Here is a 20,182-nt window from a genome sequence, read left to right on the forward strand (position 1 = left end):
AAAATTAAAACAGGAGTACAACAATGAGCATGGACATCATTTAGGGGTCGCCAGTGGTCGCAATTCCGACGCCTGAGGTCTGCCTTGCTACCCCTGTGGTCTCCTTTGCTACCCCTAAAAAAAACTTAAGAAGCTGCTGCGCTGTGAAATGGCATGCAGCGATTGTTTCTAAAGTGGCTGGCTTTCTTGTTCAGGCATCTTTAAAAAAACAGTGTGTTCCACAAGTGTAACACATCGAGTAGTGACCATAAATAAGAAAGAATAGGAATGATAATTTGTCTTTCTGGAATTCTAAACAATAATTGCTAGACTCATTAAAGGTTTATTTCAGGCACACTTCAGGAGGTGAGTCACTGATTTAGTTTGTTCTTAAACACCTCAAATTCACAATGCAGACAAAAACTTCCCAAAAACATTTAGAGTAGAATAAGCCTGCGTTTTGGACTATGTCTCTTGCTTTTCACAAGTTGCAGTTATAGCATGTGTTTTTCTGCCGATGCATATGATGATCCATTCTTGTACGAAATGTATATCACGTTACATTGATATTGTACCCATATTTTTCATAATGTACTTAAAAACAATGCTATGTGATGCCACTTCCTGTTTTGTCAAGGCGGTAAATTGTCGTGTTCCATCGCTTCCTGTGATGTCACTTCGGGTGGGGTCAAATTACATCATCCTGACATACCTAATAACTAAGATGTCAGAAGATAGAACACTAGGTTATAGTGATGACTATGCAACGGCACATATGAATGCCATCTCGATTATTAACAACAGTGAACTGGGTGATATCCCAGACAAAACAGACGAATGGGATGAAATAATCCAACTTCGCAAAAGATTGATAAGGACAGAATTACATGGTGCCATAGTGTTGGAATACCTAAAGAACAAAGCCCTACCACAAGGTTTAACGGTTCCAAATGAGCCACAACTGTTCCTGGACAACACCAAATTTATCCTACAATGGAGCTATATAGCTAAACGTTGCGGGAGAGACTGGCTGATACTAATAATAGATACAGCCAAAGAAACAGCTAGCAAAATAGAAATCGACCTAAAAAAACTGGAAGATTACATTAAAAAACTGATTGCCTTGGATCTAGTCAAAAAGAGACTAGAAGAGATAGAGAAAGAAATGAAAGATTTTAAACAAATCAACACACTAGAAAGAATTCAAAGATTAAAAAAAGATCTGAGTAAATACTCACACGAAAAGACATATCCCTACACAAAAGAAGGATACAAAACACAGATGGCACAAACACAAGGACCACCACGAAATAACAGACTGGTTAGATTTAGGGCGACATTTTATAGCTCAAGTAACTCAAGTAGTGATCCAGACAACACTATTCCAGGTCAAAATCCACCAAACCGTGGAAGAGGAAACCCTAACTACAGACAGAAAAGGGGAAACAGGAATCAAGGGACACAGCCTTTTTTATACCAAGGGCCCAATCGGGGCCAATGGAATGGGAACCAGAGATACCTGAGGAGCGGAAATCAATTCTAGTGAACCTCTCCACATACACACCTACTAATATGGAAAAACAAGTTCTGGAAAAGGGTCTAGGTTTCGTAATTTCGAACAAACATGATCCTTTTCTGTTCCGCACAGATTTCTTTAAATTTATGCGTACAATAAGAATTTTTTGCCACACGTAACGAAACAAATAGGGAACCCAACATGATTAACCACTCAGGACTAAAAAATCCCTCTACTTTCTGTCCTCCCTCATACACATACTCGCCAGAATCAATAATTTTTGAAAAAAGAGTTCTGGCGGAAGTAACTAAGTTGGAACAACAAAATATTCCTATGTATCAAAATTTGACCACAAATGAAAGAACAGCGATCGAATCAATAGCTTCCAATGAAAAGATCGTGATCAAAAGAGCAGATAAGGGTGGAGCTATAGTGTTGCTAAACAAGAATGAATACATAGAAGAATGTCATAGACAACTAGAAAATGAGAACTATTACAAGAGATTGTCTGTAGATCCCACAAAAGAACTGGAAAACCTCATTGAAACAAAAACGACCAAAGCTTGTGACAGAGGATGGATTAGCAAACAGGAATGGGCCTTTTTAAACAAAATGGAACCAGCTACACCCACATTCTACTGTCTACCCAAAATCCATAAAACGCTGGTTAAACCACCGGGTAGACCCATAGTTTCAGGGATTCATTCTATTCTAGAACCGTTATCTAAGTATGCAGATCACTACTTAAAAGGATATGTAGAGAAAATGAGATCCTACCTAAAAGACACCAAAGATGTGATCAACAAATATGAAAATCTACCGTATGATCCCGCTAAAACACTCCTTATAGGTCTAGATATTGTATCCCTATATACTAATATTCCCCAACAAGCTACACTTGAAACGATCAGCGAAATCCTACTTAATAGACTTGACAACGACCCAGTACCCAGTTCGTTCATTATGTGGTGTATAGAAATAGCCCTTACACGAAATTATTTCGAGTTTCAAGGCTCTTACTTCCAACAAATAGAAGGGACAGCAATGGGGGCTACGATGGCGCCGAGTCTAGCCAACCTTTTTGTAGAATTCTTCGAGAAAAAACACCTGTACACAACAAATCCTTTTGAAGCGCATATTCATTCATGGGCGAGGTATATTGATGATGTCCTGTTAATTTGGGCGGGAACAGTAGAAAAAGCAGAAGAATTCTTAATCTGGTTAAACAATTGTAATCTCCATCTACAATTTACCATGAACATTCAAAAAACTTCTATCGACTTCCTAGACCTCACTATTTTCCATGAGAATGGGCGCCTATTGGTCAAACCCTAAAATAAAAAGACAGAAAAAAATTCACTATTACACTACTCCAGCCATCACGTACAACACTTGAGAGATAACCTTCCATATGGCCAATTTTTAAGACTCAAGAGAAATAGCAGCCAAAATGCAGACTTTGAAACAGAAGCAAAAAATCTAACGGCCAAATTAAAACAGAGAGGATACCCTAAAAAACTGATTAAAAAGTCAGCCAAAAGAGCGGCGAATAACAACAGGGAAGCCCTTCTAGAAGTAAACATTAAACAACCTCAACAAGACATGCTAGTATGTGTCAATACTTTCTCGAATTTGAGTCTGAAAATCAGTCAAATAGTCAAAACCCAATGGAAAATCTTTGAGAAGAGTGAAATAGGGATTCCAGCTCCTCTTTTTGCATACAAAAAATCCAAGACAATTGGGAACAGAGTGAGCAGCAACAAACTTAAAGAAAAACCAATCAAAACCTTGAGTCTTACCGAAACCTGGGGAATAAAACCTATAAGTGGACATTACCCATGCACTAACTGTGCAATGTGTAAATTAACCCACAAAACCAAAGAAATAGACGTAGGGTTACCCACCCCTTGGAAACAAAAGCTAATGACTAACTGCAACTCTGAATATGTAGTATACATGATTACATGTCCGTGTAATAAACACTACATAGGGAAAACAAACCGGAAGGTTAAAACCAGGATGCTGGAACATAAAAGTTGTTTGAAAAATAAAGTCATCAATGCTCCTCTAGTAAAGCATTTTGGAGAAGCACAACACGGTTATGAAAATTTCAGCTGGACCGTTTTATTAATGGTACAAGGGAGACATCATAATACAAAAAGCAGAATTCTGCTTGAAAAAGAACAGAGACTCATTTTTATAACAAAAAGTGATAAAATAGGACTCAATGAGTCTATAGATTGATTAAAAATCTGACCGTCTCAATTTATAATCATGTTTCGTCTGTCAGTGGCAGTGTTAGAGGATTAAAAAGACTAGAGGTCCTTTAATTACAATAACATTAAAAAAGGACAACTAGAGAGCTATATTTAGACCTCCTAAAATGGCGGCCGAAACGTAGACACGAACCACAACAAGTGCGAGCTCCTATGAAGTAGGATCGTGCAGAAGGAGCCAACTGCAGCTCCTACAATACACCAGCTCACAGGGATACCATTTCACCCCCCAGCAGCACCATTGGGTATATCAAGAGATCAAGTAAGAGGTAAATCACTACACACGCAGTAACCCGCTCCCACTACTGAGCTAAATAGAAGTAAGATATAACACAGCATTTGATTTGCTAAATTTTAGCTTGAGAACAGCTGTAGAAGGGTTGAACTGCAGCCTTTTTTGATCTGTTTGCAGTAACGGAAAATAGGAATCCCTTTACAACTAATTGACATACTCCCTGTGGTTTGTTTTCAGAAACCACCTGTAAAAGCCGCAAGACAGAAGCTAGAAAACTATTAGCACATCTGCATAACCCCGCGGCAAGGAAAACTACGAAGAGAGCTTTTTGGACTAAACCGGATGGTAAGCGGACAACACGCGACCTTTTCTAAGAGTTTATGTACAATGGAAACGCCACGAAGGTTTCGGCACAATGTTTAGAAATCTATATAAACGAGTACCTATCACTACTGAAAGGATACCACACACCTTTTAACTAAATGACCCCTCAAAGGAACTACGACCACCAGTATGCATTGCGTTTTTAACCTGAAGGCTGTAAGAAAATTTCTTGCAAATAAAACATTTATTTGTTTGCAGATTCTGTAGGAAGATCCTTCCTCGTAAGAAAATAACGCCCAACCTATGTGGACAAATTTTCGCCTGCTAATCAAGAAAGCCCGCACACTAAGAAGACCAGGTAACCAATAGGATCCTATAGTCTTCTTTGACACTTTTAAAGATGTCGGAAGAAACATAAATTGATTCTTTTTTATCGTTTCTTTATCAACAGTTACTATCATCTCCAAGAGAAGGCCAGAGGATTCCTAACTTGGCCAAAGCCCACTTGTAACCCCTCACATTGACCACTCCTGAAGAAAGTCCCAAGACCCACATAGAGGACTGAAACATGTCGAGAATTTTTTTGTCAGTCTAATTAATTAAACTCTCTGAGTGAATTGAATATTCCAGTGAAGGGATGTTCTAATTCTAATAATGGAATAGAATTAGAATAGAAGAATAGAAAAGATAACGATGAATCATAATCGTAACTCTGATCTAGAAGAACTATACAACAGGGATTTAATTAGAGATCAGTAACGTCAGTATCTCTAAGATTTTTTAGAATTGATTGTGCATGATGTTTGTCTTTGTTAATACGATACATATGTATCTTTTTAGAGGGTTTAATCATGTATTTTAGACAATTTTGTAATTTCTATTAAAATTTGTACTTTTTGAACTAATTGATGGCATTCAGATGAATGGGTAACTGTTGATAAAGGACAAGTCCTATCTTTTCGAGTCTTGTGTAGTCAAATTACATCACTTCATGTGATGTCATCAGAGGTCAAGGGTCATGTGTTATCACTTCCGCTACGCCTGGCATTTTGCTGAAATGACGTCCCTGACCATGAGGCAGTAAAGTGAAAACAAAATGATCATTAGATATTAGGAATCAGACCGGCAAGTACGAAAAATATGGTAAGCAGAAGAAGAGCGGACAGTGAGAGGAAGTGAGCTCTAATAAAGTAGTGCATGCAGAGAAAAAGAGGGAAAGTGGGAAGCAGCGCAGGGGGATTTGGGAACAACTTGCCGAAAAATAGACTGGTAACGAAGGGGATGAGCAGAGGAGTAGAAAGAAACTAAAGAGGAAAACCAAAGACAGTAAATGAAACAGACCTGTCACGCCTCAGGTAGAATAGAAGCAGATAACAAGGCAGAAGCGTGTGGAGGAAGACAAAAGAACAGACAAAATGCAGACTTATAAATGGATCCAGGAGGGATAACATGTGATGCAGGAAGATCAATTAAGAGAGCTGAGCACTAATTGATTCGGGGGAAAATGAGGGCAGAAGTAAGAAGTTAAGAGGCATGGAAAGAGAGAAAAGGACAAGCATGCCGAAGGATGAAAAGAAGAAAACGACAGATGCGTGCAGTGAGTGAGAAGAAAAAGAGAGGGAAGAGTCACTGAGTGCACTGAGAAGCTCACTGCTTCGCAGGGTAACACTGATGAGAACTGAATCTGGATGCGTGCAAACACGTGGCTGTGCGGGCCATTCACGGAGCTGCCTGCTACCAAAATGGCCGCTCATTGGGACACATGCCAGGCAAAATGGTGGTCCACATGCAGGGGCAGTCTCACCTGAGCTCTAACTTCAGAAGGGAGTGAGCAACAAGTGAGTGATCCTTTGTGGCGCATAGCAATGCGTGACCTGTCCCAGTAGCCACCATGCAACATCTATGCAGAGGCAACACAACAGAGAGGGGTCGAGAGCAAGACAAGATGAGGAAAAAAACACTAGGCAAATTAAACCTCTTCTTCACATCAGGCAGTTCCATTCAGTGTTCAAAATGTATGGGAGACAAAATGTTATCCATCTTTTACCACATTTAGTAGTTCTCCCACCTGGTGTTATCATTTAGAGGAACAATAGCCATGTGGTCTTCTAAAATGCTCTTCTCAGGGAGCCACTCCTGCAAATCCAGAATTAAACCCAGTGACCAATACAACATGCGGCTGCTTTCAACAGTATCCTCCAGTGTCATCGGTCCATAGAATTGTATGTAGTTGCCCAAATGTCACAAAGCCTCCTTCATTACAAATGCCAGCACCATTTGAATACCAGGTGCCCGATTCACAAAGAAATCCTTTTGCGCTTGCAAAGTGCAGTAGGCACAATTTGCAGCTGTGGCTGCACGCTAATTGCACAGGTATGGCGATGCACAAAGAATCCCACATGCACTTTGTGCAATTTATGCCCACTGCACTTTTCATGCACATATGGAATGCATTCATATAAAAAGAGCAAATCACAAGGCGCATGGTTCAAGTTGACACTTTAAAATGAAAGTGGTGTCAAACTAGGGGGAACACGTTTTTACAAAGTGACATTTGTTCTTCTGGATAGAGTTGCACCAGTTTGGATGAGGGCGTATTTCTACATGTGCAAGTGCCTTAGCATGTTTTTGCAGATTGGGTTGCTTTGTCTGTGTTTGTAGGCGCGCCCCTCATTGGATTGGTCCTTGCATTGCCACTCCATTCATTGTGTCCATGTAAAGTAAGCTTTAGTGCAGGTACCCCCTCCTTCCCATTCAGTCACGCATCAGTCACACATCTGTGTGTGTGCAAACTGCACACATGCAGCACAGTTTGCACACACAATTATTTGGTATGCAGTAATAAAATCACTGCAAAAATGTCGCCTTTACAAAAAGTCGCGGCATAAATGCTGTGGTTTGACCCAGTAAAGGTGTACCCCTTTATACCATTTAAGGGGAGTGGGGGTTGCAGCAGTGTAACAGCAATTTTTGTCGTGATTTTAACACATGGAACCATTTATTTGTATTGGAACGGACGAAAATACCACAATAGATTTTTTGAGAATCAGGTCCACTCTGCGGTACCCACAATTTGCAAATATTTCCGATGGCAAATGAAATTGCAGTCTCAAAAACACTTTGTGAATCGGTCTAGAATACCCAAAATGCACCTAATTGGTGGATATGGAACAGAGCGTTTGAATACGTTGGAATCTGTGTGATGCCAACCGGAAGCTGTACACAGGCCCTTGTCACCAGGCCTCCCGGTGATATTGGAAGCATAATATAGCCATGATTATCAAGCAGGGTTACAGTAGAGCTAACGTCTCCTGAAAGCCAGTAACCTCCTAGTTGCAGATAACTGTCTGATAATTGCTACCACCTGTTTATATCCCCAACCTGCAACTTTTCATATCCAGTAGATCACACTGGCCTTGAAAGCAGAGGTAGGGTTTAAGTTGACTCGATGAGTAGCCTCCGTGCCTATTTTACTCCCTAAATGGCCCAATATGACTAACAAAAATAGGCATCGACATTGTGGTATGCCAGAAGCAGGAGTCAGACACAAAGGCAGCATTTTGGCTATAGACTTTTATTGATAACAAAATAACATGTACCCCTCTTTCCCTGACCCTACTGGGATTTCCGTACCTAATAAAATAACTGGGGTGCTCGTCGTCATGATGTCAGTCCAACCAGAACAGCGATCCTCTGTCCCAAAATCCTCTTCTGTCCATACTACTACACAAACAAAAAGGAAACCCTACGAATTAACAGCCCGGATGGTGGTTCCGTCCTCCGGGTATAGTGCTCCACAATCCCCTAAAGAAGAAGTAAAGAATATCTCAAGTTCAACTAGTAGACCAGGTGAATGACTCCCTCCTCCTGGTCTAGCAAGTTCCAACTTTGATGACAGTTTCCCACACAGTGGTGACGGTCTCACTCTTCTGGTCTTGATTCTCCTTTCAAACTTAACTCTATAGGCTACTACTTTAGTGTCTGATTTACCAACCAGGAGAATGACTCCCTCCTCCTGGTATAATGTAGCTTTGTTTCAGGATCAAACAACACTTCCCCAGAGCCCTTGTAGCTCCTTCCACACTCCTTTTAAGGTGAACTTAAATTCTTCTGCCTTCTGTTTTGTCACACACTGAGGAGACACAGCCGTTTTTTTTGTCTTTGGGTTTTAATGTCCCTCAAACAGGCACTGAGATTCAAGGGTCCACTAGGACTATGAAAGCCAGTCCCCACATGATCTTCTTCCTTCTGATTCTGGATAGCAAATCTTAAACCAGGGAGACCACTCCCACTGCTTGTTATGTCTCTTATACCCCACTCACTGAGGCGAGGGAGATAGCTCCCGATGCTCCTTCTCCAGTCAGTAGCTTTGGGCTGGCTACTGTGCCGAGGGAGATTACTCCGGATGCACTCTTCAGGTTCAGTAGCTTTGGAGTAGCTACTGTGACGACAGAGATCACTCCTGATACATTCTTCAGGTTCAGTAGCTTTAGAGTAGCTACTGTGACGAGGGAGATCATGCCCGATACCCTTGGTAAATTCCCCCAACACACCACCAGGTCTATAGTAGCCCCTGTTACCTCTTCCTTGGAGCAACCATGTTGCCGGTTCTTCCTGGGGTCTTGCATGCAGTCGTTCATCTTGACCCCTGCTTCTTCTCCACGCTTTGCTGTGCGCCGCTCAGCGCTGGCTTTGCGGGGTGTCTGGTCCTTCAGTTTCAGCATTGTTGCATGACCGAACGGTCCACCTCAGTGTGGTCACGGGACCAACGACCTTCTTCCAACTGCTGCTTTCTTCGGGACTCCTCTCTGCCAAGGAGCTCTCTGCAAACCTGTATTCCAGGTCCTCTCTGCCAAGGACCGGTTTCTGCAGTACACTTTTTAGCTCCCAGGTTTAAAATTCCTGGGACTTCCAGCGCTCATGTCGGCTTCTCATTTTCTCTAGTCCTTTCTCTCTTTTTATATCTTTATAGCTCTAAGGAGCTGGTTCCTTCCCAGCAGACTGTCAAAGTATTCCTTTGGTTTCCATGGGTTGATCTTCATGTCTCCTCAGGGCCTCTTCTTTTCAGTAATGTTTAGCTTTGACCAGGGAGTAATCAGCATCACTCCTTTGACATTCTTCTTCTTCATAGTGTTTTCAAGAAATGTTTGCAAATGCACTGGACCCTTATGAATCTTACTTTGTTAAACCTTTGTGTAAATAAAAGGAGGAGCATTACAATACATATACATAACAGTAGTGCTTTCACAGGGGCTGATGACAAGAGGACATTTTAAGGTCTCATTGGTAAAAGGATAAGGGGTTTCCTGAACGGAAAGTCCTTATCACAAGTAGGGGAGTCTCTCCCTGTGAGGTCCTCCCATTTCTTAACACCCCTAGGGGAATAACGGGTATCAGCCTCACCTCCCTAGCTTCTCAGGGAAGCGATCCCCTAAGGGGAGAAGTGACAAGCTCCCTTGAATTGTCACAACAGATACTCGGATGTCGGAACCTTATTGCCACCAGCACGGCACAGGGGGCGTGTGGCATAAAAAGCCCCTTCCACAAAGAAAACCTCTGTCATGGTGCTGTGTTAGGTGAAGGCATGGGTTTTCATTTATGGGAATTGGTAAGTACAATGAATGGATTACTCCCTAAGAAATCTTTTTACTCCCAAATTCCTAAAAGAGGGAGTAAAATATCCATACCCCAATCCTTACCTGGAGATCTGCGCAAAGGCTCCTACGGACCACTCAATGGCGGCAACACATGCACCTTAGCAGAGGGAGGAGGCCTGTCCTCTAGCCAGGCAGTATTCTCATCTGATATTTCTGTCATTGAGTGTCCCCCATTTGTGAGAGTGGATTCTGAATAGGGGACTTTTGGGGACGAAGACTCGCTGTGATATTAAGCCGGCTAGGTAGTGCATTGGGCTAAGCATCGAATATAGAGGTCTGTGTTTCACCTGAGGATCACATGTCCAAATCCTGGTGGGCCCACACATGCTTCAGTAAAAAAAAAAAAGAGAATCATTGAGTTGGGTAATAATACATATTTGTCTACGATAGACCAAGATACCCCACTCGGGGGTGCCCATTTCACGGGATGCAAATGTTATGTTATGTTTTGATCTGTCTCCCCAACAAAGTGTTAGTGTTAGCCTCTTGTACACCTAGGCATGTACACCTTGGAAGTTTGAGCATAATCGCCTCTGCTGTGGAGCTATACCCTTGCAAGAGCAATTAGCAGGGTACTAGTTTCTAAGGAGTGTAACCTTTCTAGTAGGAGTGCATGACTCACGGTCAGTTTAGTGATTGCTCACCCAGAAGTTTCATGTATTGCTCCTGTGGATAAAGAGAAAAGAGGTGAGAACCGTCTCCCCCACCCTTCTGCACGGGTTATTTGCGACATGGCACAGACATAGGATGCAACACTTGAGCCCTCATTCCAACCCAGGTGGTAAGTTCCCTACTTTACCACCTTGGTGTAAACTCCGTTTACACCATGGTGGATGGAGGATTTACCGCCCCATTCCAAGGTGAGTGGGGCGGTAAATCCCCAATCCCCATTTACCCTTCCCCATTCCCATTTTTGCCCCATAGGGCATAATGGGAGTGGGGAAGGCGCTAATTACGGCACCGTAAATTACGGTGCCGTAATTAGCGCCAAGGACGCTTAGCGCCTTGGTACTTAACGCCTGCTAAAAGCAGGCGTTAAGGTAGAAATCAGGCGTTGAGGGTTAACGGCGCCGACGGCGCCGTTAAACCCTTAACACCTGGGTTGGAATGAGGGCCTTAATTATGAATGCATCAGTCCAAACTCACATGTCATTTTACAAATCAAAATGTAATACTATTTACATCCGATTACATTGACATTAAAGAACTCATGTATATCGTGACTACAACACGAAGTACCCAATACAGATGCGTCACCAAGTACATAATAAACTCAAAAACAAAGATTTATCCTATTTGGTACAGTTGACAGTCAAACCGTTGGTGAATCGATATAAATAGTGCTTATTTGCATGGTTGTCATCCACTTATTTTACATCGGTGGTTCTGTACCCAGAAGTGGGACTACCTATTTAGTGTAATTTACTTCATGAGATCGCAATAAGGATTAGTGACCCAATTGACTCGGTCACATATGAATGTGGTCGACACTATGTGCTTCGGCCCTTTTGGTTGAGAGATACAGGAATCCAACCCTGTTCTTCAAAACGCTCCAGTGGGCCTTCATCAGGGCGTGTATGGTTTGAATGAGGGTGTGACTCCATAACAACCCCTTGAATGTTGTATACATTCCTTGAATAGTGCAATTTTAGGTGCATGGGCTGAGAGACAAAGACCTTCAGACTGGTTCAGTCCAAGGTAGAGCTTCACGTGAAGAGATTCTAAAGCTCATCCCATCATAATAAGTGTAGAAGAGTCATCTTGCATGAAGTAAATTACACTAAACAGGTAGTCCCACTTCTGGGTAAAGAACCACCAATGTAAAATAAGTGGTTGACAACCATGCAAATAAGCACCAGTTACATTTCAAGCACACAATGCAAAGCAGATATTATTGTAGGTCAAAATCTTCAGACTGCCATATCCGTCATACATAAGGATGTTTGGAAAATGAATGGACACTTTTCGTCAATATATTATTGAAACACTAAAGTGCTCCTTTTCATGTTCCCAAGGAAAGCCTAGGTTAGATGATGACTCGACCACCCAGATTCCCACTGCAGAGATGGGGCCATCAGTGGGGTGTCCACATAGTGGCCTGGGGTGGCACGTGCTATCCCTGGAATCTGATTGGCCACCCCAGGTGCCACCCCATTGTCTTAAACTATGATCATTATGTGTGCGCGCTCGTACTTCATGCCACCCCTGCATAAGTCAGTGCCCCTTTTGGGCCACTCCAGTCAAAAGAATCTGGACACGGCCCTGGGGGCCATTAACACAAAATAACTAACTGATGGTGGCTGATTATAATGAGAAAGGTGCAGAAGCCCTGATCCATTATTTTAGATCGTAATAATGCCAGAATGAAGCATAATCGAGGGGAGATTTGACAATCTGTGAGGCTATTCAGAAGGGGTAGGAATATTCTTTAAGCCCTTCAAATGTATTTGGCCGCTGCAAATGAATGGCACAGTTCACGGTCAAATCACAGAAATGGGAAAAACACCGGACCTGGACTTGCAAATAATATATCCATCAAATATGAGTTTCAGCTAAGCCGGCCGTCACCAGTTGCAAGTTTGGAACTAAAAGAGAAAAGGGCTACGTCTTCTACACTATTCCTGCCACCAGGAAGAAGACCCAATATAATTGGGGAACCTCTTCCTTGTCAGAAACATCCTGGACTGGCAGCACACCAAGGGTACGATTTCCAAAATATGTGCCTATGTGCCTCTCTCTGAAGAGCAAATGATAGGCATCGCTGTGATGCCCAATCGTTCAAGACATTTGCCCTCTCTGTGTATCCCATTACATTTTCCATTTTCAATTTCGGCAATCGTTGGGCACTAACAATTGGTCTGGTCAGGGACCCGCCCGAGTCTTTGGCTGCATCACCATTGTGATATATGCAGAGAGGCAGGGATCCCAGCGGATTCTACCAACCCATCTGCATTCCCAAAGGATCCACTATAATGGCGAACACCATGTTTTTTCATAGCGGCTGCCATTACTAGGCTTTTTTATTTGTGTTTACTTTAGTCCTACTTCTATGTCTATGACCTGTCCCATTTTTATTTTTAATCTGGTCTCCCTAGCCATTACGGATCTGTACCATATGCACATGCATGCACAGGAGAGCTTGGCGCTTTCGCCATATGATGCAATGTTAGGCACAGAAAGCTGGGATGTTCTCTATGCATCCGCTTGAAAATGAGCATATAAGCACTTACAAGTACTTAATATGTGATCCTATGAATTGTTTACCATGTAAATTGATTTTAAAAAAAATTACTGCAGTATAAGATTACTCAAAATACAATACAGCAATGCTTTGTGGAAGATCCTTGTTAGGTATCCGCTGAGGCCAGACGATGCTTAAAGTGATCCAATCAAATTGTGATTTGAATCATTACATTAATAGTTAGGGTCCTTTTTAATAAGTCCAACCACTAAACATCTGACTTTTGAGGGGATTCAAACAGCCTTAAAATGCAGGCTGCGCCTTGAATGGTGTTCAAGTTTGTTAGGCACCTATTCGTTCGAATCAGGTTGAATCCTTTTGAATTAATATAAAGCCGCAATAGCAAACTGCAATGCTAGATACCAAAGCAAAATAAAACCAAAATTCAAATGAAATACATTTTGTGAAAATAGAAGCAGACGCTGCCAAAAATATTAGCTTGGTCGAGCCAACACAAACACTCAGATTTGTGACCCCATGGTTTAGATAGACTCAAACCCAGTGATCGAAGTGAGCGGGAACACCCGGGAGCGGTGTTCCACTACTTTTATTTTTTTCTGTTTACCATTCCTCTAATTTTTACGACCATATTCACCATTCTATACAGAGGATTTGTCCCCTCAGTGCCCCCTGAGATAGTTCTGAAATTTAGACACCTGTTTTAGATCATAACTCGACCCAAACTCTCACCTCCCCATGTCACTATGCTTACTCTCTTCTCTACACCACCCCTCAATTAGAGTGCAGCTATACCCCTCGATCAATTTCGGCCTAGCTGCTCACATACAAACATTAACACATAAACACTTCATCACTCTAATAAAATGCAGCTATATCCCTTGACAAACCGGCCTAGCTGCACACATAAGCGTCCTCCAGGCCCAATGCAGCCAGAACCCAGTCTTGGTGTCCACCCGCCAAACTGCACACATTCAACTGATATCAATACCACCACACCTAATGCTAGGAGGCAGCTACCATAAGGCAATTACATCAGCTGCACACATCTGGTGCACCCAAGCACCCTACAACACCCTATTCTCTCAACTGACATGGACTACCGTCCCCGAGGGCGTTCAACCTACCAGCTCTTTGAGGTCATACCAATGATATATAGAGCACTATATGAATGCCAAATAACATAACATAACAATCATGTCTCTGTGCAAGTGTAAAGTTTTAATGGGAGCCTTAGTTACGAGTCACTTAGACTATTGCAATGCCCCTGGCGGCGACACCTTGTCACACGTTGCACTAGGCTTCCGCCTACCCTCTCCCCTGCCGAGACCAGAGTTCCACTACATTTTTCGGTACACTTATACCACTGCTCAACCCTTATTTAATCCCTCATCGCCCAGTCCGAATATCGGTGGTTATTCGAAGCAGTGTGACAACATAGTTGAAGCAACTGGGCAGGGCGGTAGAGGGTCTGGGAGAAGAGAGTATTAGGATTGGAAGGAGCTGGCCTGTTATATTATGATTGTCAAATGTTTATCACAATAAATATGTTTTCTTGCTGTTGCTATTTTTATTCATTCTTTGGGACTGTTGTTTACATTGTTTCCTTCGTAACAATGAATTTCGTTTTTTTTATTGTGGTTGGTTTATTAAAAACGTTCACATACACAATAAAAAGAGAAAATGTAACAATTTAAGACACAGTAGAAATAAAATCCATATCAACATTTAAAATCAACATTTAAGACCTGATGGATAAAGTTCATTGGAGCGCTTATCAAAGGAATTTCATTACCATTTAAAATTCAGAGGCGGGAAAAGAATGTTGTTATTTTTACTGATTTTATTTTAGCTATCTATACCATTTAAATTAATTTTAATTATGAATTGGTTATTTTTACTCGTTCATTTCCACTTCTTACTTGTTACCTTGGAATCTATAAGAGGGTTATTACTGCGTAGACCCCCATGTCGCACCTTATATTAAGAACAGAGAAGTACATTTTCCCGGTGCCTAGTCTCACTCTTTATTTATTAATTGGGTATTTATAATGCACCTATACACAGTGTGTTTCAAGGCACAACAAGGCAGGGGGTGGGGAGTAAATAGGATGACCAGTCAAACAAAACAAAGTAAGTCCTACTAGGCCTTGCAACATTCGGATCATGCAAGTGCAGTAACGAGACGTGCAGGGGAGAGTGGGTGAGGGGAGGGGAGGAAGTGCTGGTTAGGGCGGTAGGGCCCGTGGGTTAAGCGAGTGCCAGGGGACGCAGAGAGTGCAGGGGAGAGGATGTCCGTGAGCTATTTTCTTTTATTTTTGGATTTATAGAGTGCACTACAGCCCACAGGCTTTGAGGCGATATTACAGGAGAGAGTAGTAAGGCGTAATTCAGGGTTACAGGAATGTGGCCCAACAGCAAGATTACTTGGCACATGTTACTTGGTTACATTTACACAGATACATACAGGTAGTTATAAGGGTAACAACAGCATGTTTGATCTATAGCAGATGATGCAAAGGGAGGGTACAGGTGCAGTGTCATAAAAATAGCCTGGTTTTGACGGCTTTCCGGAAAGCTCTGTGAGACTCACTTAGCCTAATGAGAGAGAGGAGGGAGTTCCAGTAAGTGGCAGCGATGGTTGGGAAACTGGTACTGCCTGCATAAACTCTGCGGGTCTTAGGTATGGAGATCCTGTTGGAATATGCCGTCCTTGTTGGCTTAGCTGGAGTAGGTTTGCTAATCCATGGATCCAGGAGGATCTATTGCTATGCGCCACAAAGGATCACTCACTTGTTGCTCACTCCCTTCTGAAGTTAGAGCTCAGGTGAGACTGCCCCTGCATGTGGACCACCATTTTGCCTGCCATGTGTCCCAATGAGCGGCCATTTTGGTAGCAGGCAGCTCCGTGAATGGCCCGCACAGCCACGTGTTTGCACGCATCCGGATTCAGTTCTCATCAGTGTTACCCTGCAAAGCAGTGAGCTTCTCAGTGCATTCAGTGACTCTTCCCTCTCTTTTTCTTCTCACTCACTGCACGCATCTGTCGTTTTCTTCTTTTCATCCTTCGGCATGCTTGTCCTTTTCTCTCTTTCCATGCCTCTTAACTTCTTACTTCTGCCCTCATTTTCCCCCGAATCAATTAGTGCTCAGCTCTCTTAATTGATCTTCCTGCATCACATGTTATCCCTCCTGGATCCAAGGACGCTTAGCGCCTTGGTACTTAACGCCTGCTAAAAGCAGGCGTTAAGGTAGAAATCAGGCGTTGAGGGTTAACGGCGCCGACGGCGCCGTTAAACCCTTAACACCTGGGTTGGAATGAGGGCCTTAATTATGAATGCATCAGTCCAAACTCACATGTCATTTTACAAATCAAAATGTAATACGATTTACATCCGATTACATTGACATTAAAGAACTCATGTATATCGTGACTACAACACGAAGTACCCAATACAGATGCGTCACCAAGTACATAATAAACTCAAAAACAAAGATTTATCCTATTTGGTACAGTTGACAGTCAAACCGTTGGTGAATCGATATAAATAGTGCTTATTTGCATGGTTGTCATCCACTTATTTTACATCGGTGGTTCTGTACCCAGAAGTGGGACTACCTATTTAGTGTAATTTACTTCATGAGATCGCAATAAGGATTAGTGACCCAATTGACTCGGTCACATATGAATGTGGTCGACACTATGTGCTTCGGCCCTTTTGGTTGAGAGATACAGGAATCCAACCCTGTTCTTCAAAACGCTCCAGTGGGCCTTCATCAGGGCGTGTATGGTTTGAATGAGGGTGTGACTCCATAACAACCCCTTGAATGTTGTATACATTCCTTGAATAGTGCAATTTTAGGTGCATGGGCTGAGAGACAAAGACCTTCAGACTGGTTCAGTCCAAGGTAGAGCTTCACGTGAAGAGATTCTAAAGCTCATCCCATCATAATAAGTGTAGAAGAGTCATCTTGCATGAAGTAAATTACACTAAACAGGTAGTCCCACTTCTGGGTAAAGAACCACCAATGTAAAATAAGTGGTTGACAACCATGCAAATAAGCACCAGTTACATTTCAAGCACACAATGCAAAGCAGATATTATTGTAGGTCAAAATCTTCAGACTGCCATATCCGTCATACATAAGGATGTTTGGAAAATGAATGGACACTTTTCGTCAATATATTATTGAAACACTAAAGTGCTCCTTTTCATGTTCCCAAGGAAAGCCTAGGTTAGATGATGACTCGACCACCCAGATTCCCACTGCAGAGATGGGGCCATCAGTGGGGTGTCCACATAGTGGCCTGGGGTGGCACGTGCTATCCCTGGAATCTGATTGGCCACCCCAGGTGCCACCCCATTATCTTAAACTATGATCATTATGTGTGCGCGCTCGTACTTCATGCCACCCCTGCATAAGTCAGTGCCCCTTTTGGGCCACTCCAGTCAAAAGAATCTGGACACGGCCCTGGGGGCCATTAACACAAAATAACTAACTGATGGTGGCTGATTATAATGAGAAAGGCGCAGAAGCCCTGATCCATTATTTTAGATCGTAATAATGCCAGAATGAAGCATAATCGAGGGGAGATTTGACAATCTGTGAGGCTATTCAGAAGGGGTAGGAATATTCTTTAAGCCCTTCAAATGTATTTGGCCGCTGCAAATGAATGGCACAGTTCACGGTCAAATCACAGAAATGGGAAAAACACCGGACCTGGACTTGCAAATAATATATCCATCAAATATGAGTTTCAGCTAAACCGGCCGTCACCAGTTGCAAGTTTGGAACTAAAAGAGAAAAGGGCTACGTCTTCTACACTATTCCTGCCACCAGGAAGAAGACCCAATATAATTGGGGAACCTCTTCCTTGTCAGAAACATCCTGGACTGGCAGCACACCAAGGGTACGATTTCCAAAATATGTGCCTATGTGCCTCTCTCTGAAGAGCAAATGATAGGCATCGCTGTGATGCCCAATCGTTCAAGACATTTGCCCTCTCTGTGTATCCCATTACATTTTCCATTTTCAATTTCGGCAATTGTTGGGCACTAACAATTGGTCTGGTCAGGGACCCGCCCGAGTCTTTGGCTGCATCACCATTGTGATATATGCAGAGAGGCAGGGATCCCAGCGGATTCTACCAACCCATCTGCATTCCCAAAGGATCCACTATAATGGCGAACACCATGTTTTTTCATAGCGGCTGCCATTACTAGGCTTTTTTATTTGTGTTTACTTTAGTCCTACTTCTATGTCTATGACCTGTCCCATTTTTATTTTTAATCTGGTCTCCCTAGCCATTACGGATCTGTACCATATGCACATGCATGCACAGGAGAGCTTGGCGCTTTCGCCATATGATGCAATGTTAGGCACAGAAAGCTGGGATGTTCTCTATGCATCCGCTTGAAAATGAGCATATAAGCACTTACAAGTACTTAATATGTGATCCTATGAATTGTTTACCATGTAAATTGATTTTAAAAAAAATTACTGCAGTATAAGATTACTCAAAATACAATACAGCAATGCTTTGTGGAAGATCCTTGTTAGGTATCCGCTGAGGCCAGACGATGCTTAAAGTGATCCAATCAAATTGTGATTTGAATCATTACATTAATAGTTAGGGTCCTTTTTAATAAGTCCAACCACTAAACATCTGACTTTTGAGGGGATTCAAACAGCCTTAAAATGCAGGCTGCGCCTTGAATGGTGTTCAAGTTTGTTAGGCACCTATTCGTTCGAATCAGGTTGAATCCTTTTGAATTAATATAAAGCCGCAATAGCAAACTGCAATGCTAGATACCAAAGCAAAATAAAACCAAAATTCAAATGAAATACATTTTGTGAAAATAGAAGCAGACGCTGCCAAAAATATTAGCTTGGTCGAGCCAACACAAACACTCAGATTTGTGACCCCATGGTTTAGATAGACTCAAACCCAGTGATCGAAGTGAGCGGGAACACCCGGGAGCGGTGTTCCACTACTTTTATTTTTTTCTGTTTACCATTCCTCTAATTTTTACGACCATATTCACCATTCTATACAGAGGATTTGTCCCCTCAGTGCCCCCTGAGATAGTTCTGAAATTTAGACACCTGTTTTAGATCATAACTCGACCCAAACTCTCACCTCCCCATGTCACTATGCTTACTCTCTTCTCTACACCACCCCTCAATTAGAGTGCAGCTATACCCCTCGATCAATTTCGGCCTAGCTGCTCACATACAAACATTAACACATAAACACTTCATCACTCTAATAAAATGCAGCTATATCCCATGACAAACCGGCCTAGCTGCACACATAAGCGTCCTCCAGGCCCAATGCAGCCAGAACCCAGTCTTGGTGTCCACCCGCCAAACTGCACACATTCAACTGATATCAATACCACCACACCTAATGCTAGGAGGCAGCTACCATAAGGCAATTACATCAGCTGCACACATCTGGTGCACCCAAGCACCCTACAACACCCTATTCTCTCAACTGACATGGACTACCGTCCCCGAGGGCGTTCAACCTACCAGCTCTTTGAGGTCATACCAATGATATATAGAGCACTATATGAATGCCAAATAACATAACATAACAATCATGTCTCTGTGCAAGTGTAAAGTTTTAATGGGAGCCTTAGTTACGAGTCACTTAGACTATTGCAATGCCCCTGGCGGCGACACCTTGTCACACGTTGCACTAGGCTTCCGCCTACCCTCTCCCCTGCCGAGACCAGAGTTCCACTACATTTTTCGGTACACTTATACCACTGCTCAACCCTTATTTAATCCCTCATCGCCCAGTCCGAATATCGGTGGTTATTCGAAGCAGTGTGACAACATAGTTGAAGCAACTGGGCAGGGCGGTAGAGGGTCTGGGAGAAGAGAGTATTAGGATTGGAAGGAGCTGGCCTGTTATATTATGATTGTCAAATGTTTATCACAATAAATATGTTTTCTTGCTGTTGCTATTTTTATTCATTCTTTGGG

The sequence above is a fragment of the Ambystoma mexicanum genome, chromosome 12 (assembly GCF_040938575.1).
Source record: "Ambystoma mexicanum isolate Mex_15411 chromosome 12, UKY_AmexF1_1, whole genome shotgun sequence".
Lineage (NCBI taxonomy): Eukaryota > Metazoa > Chordata > Amphibia > Caudata > Ambystomatidae > Ambystoma > Ambystoma mexicanum.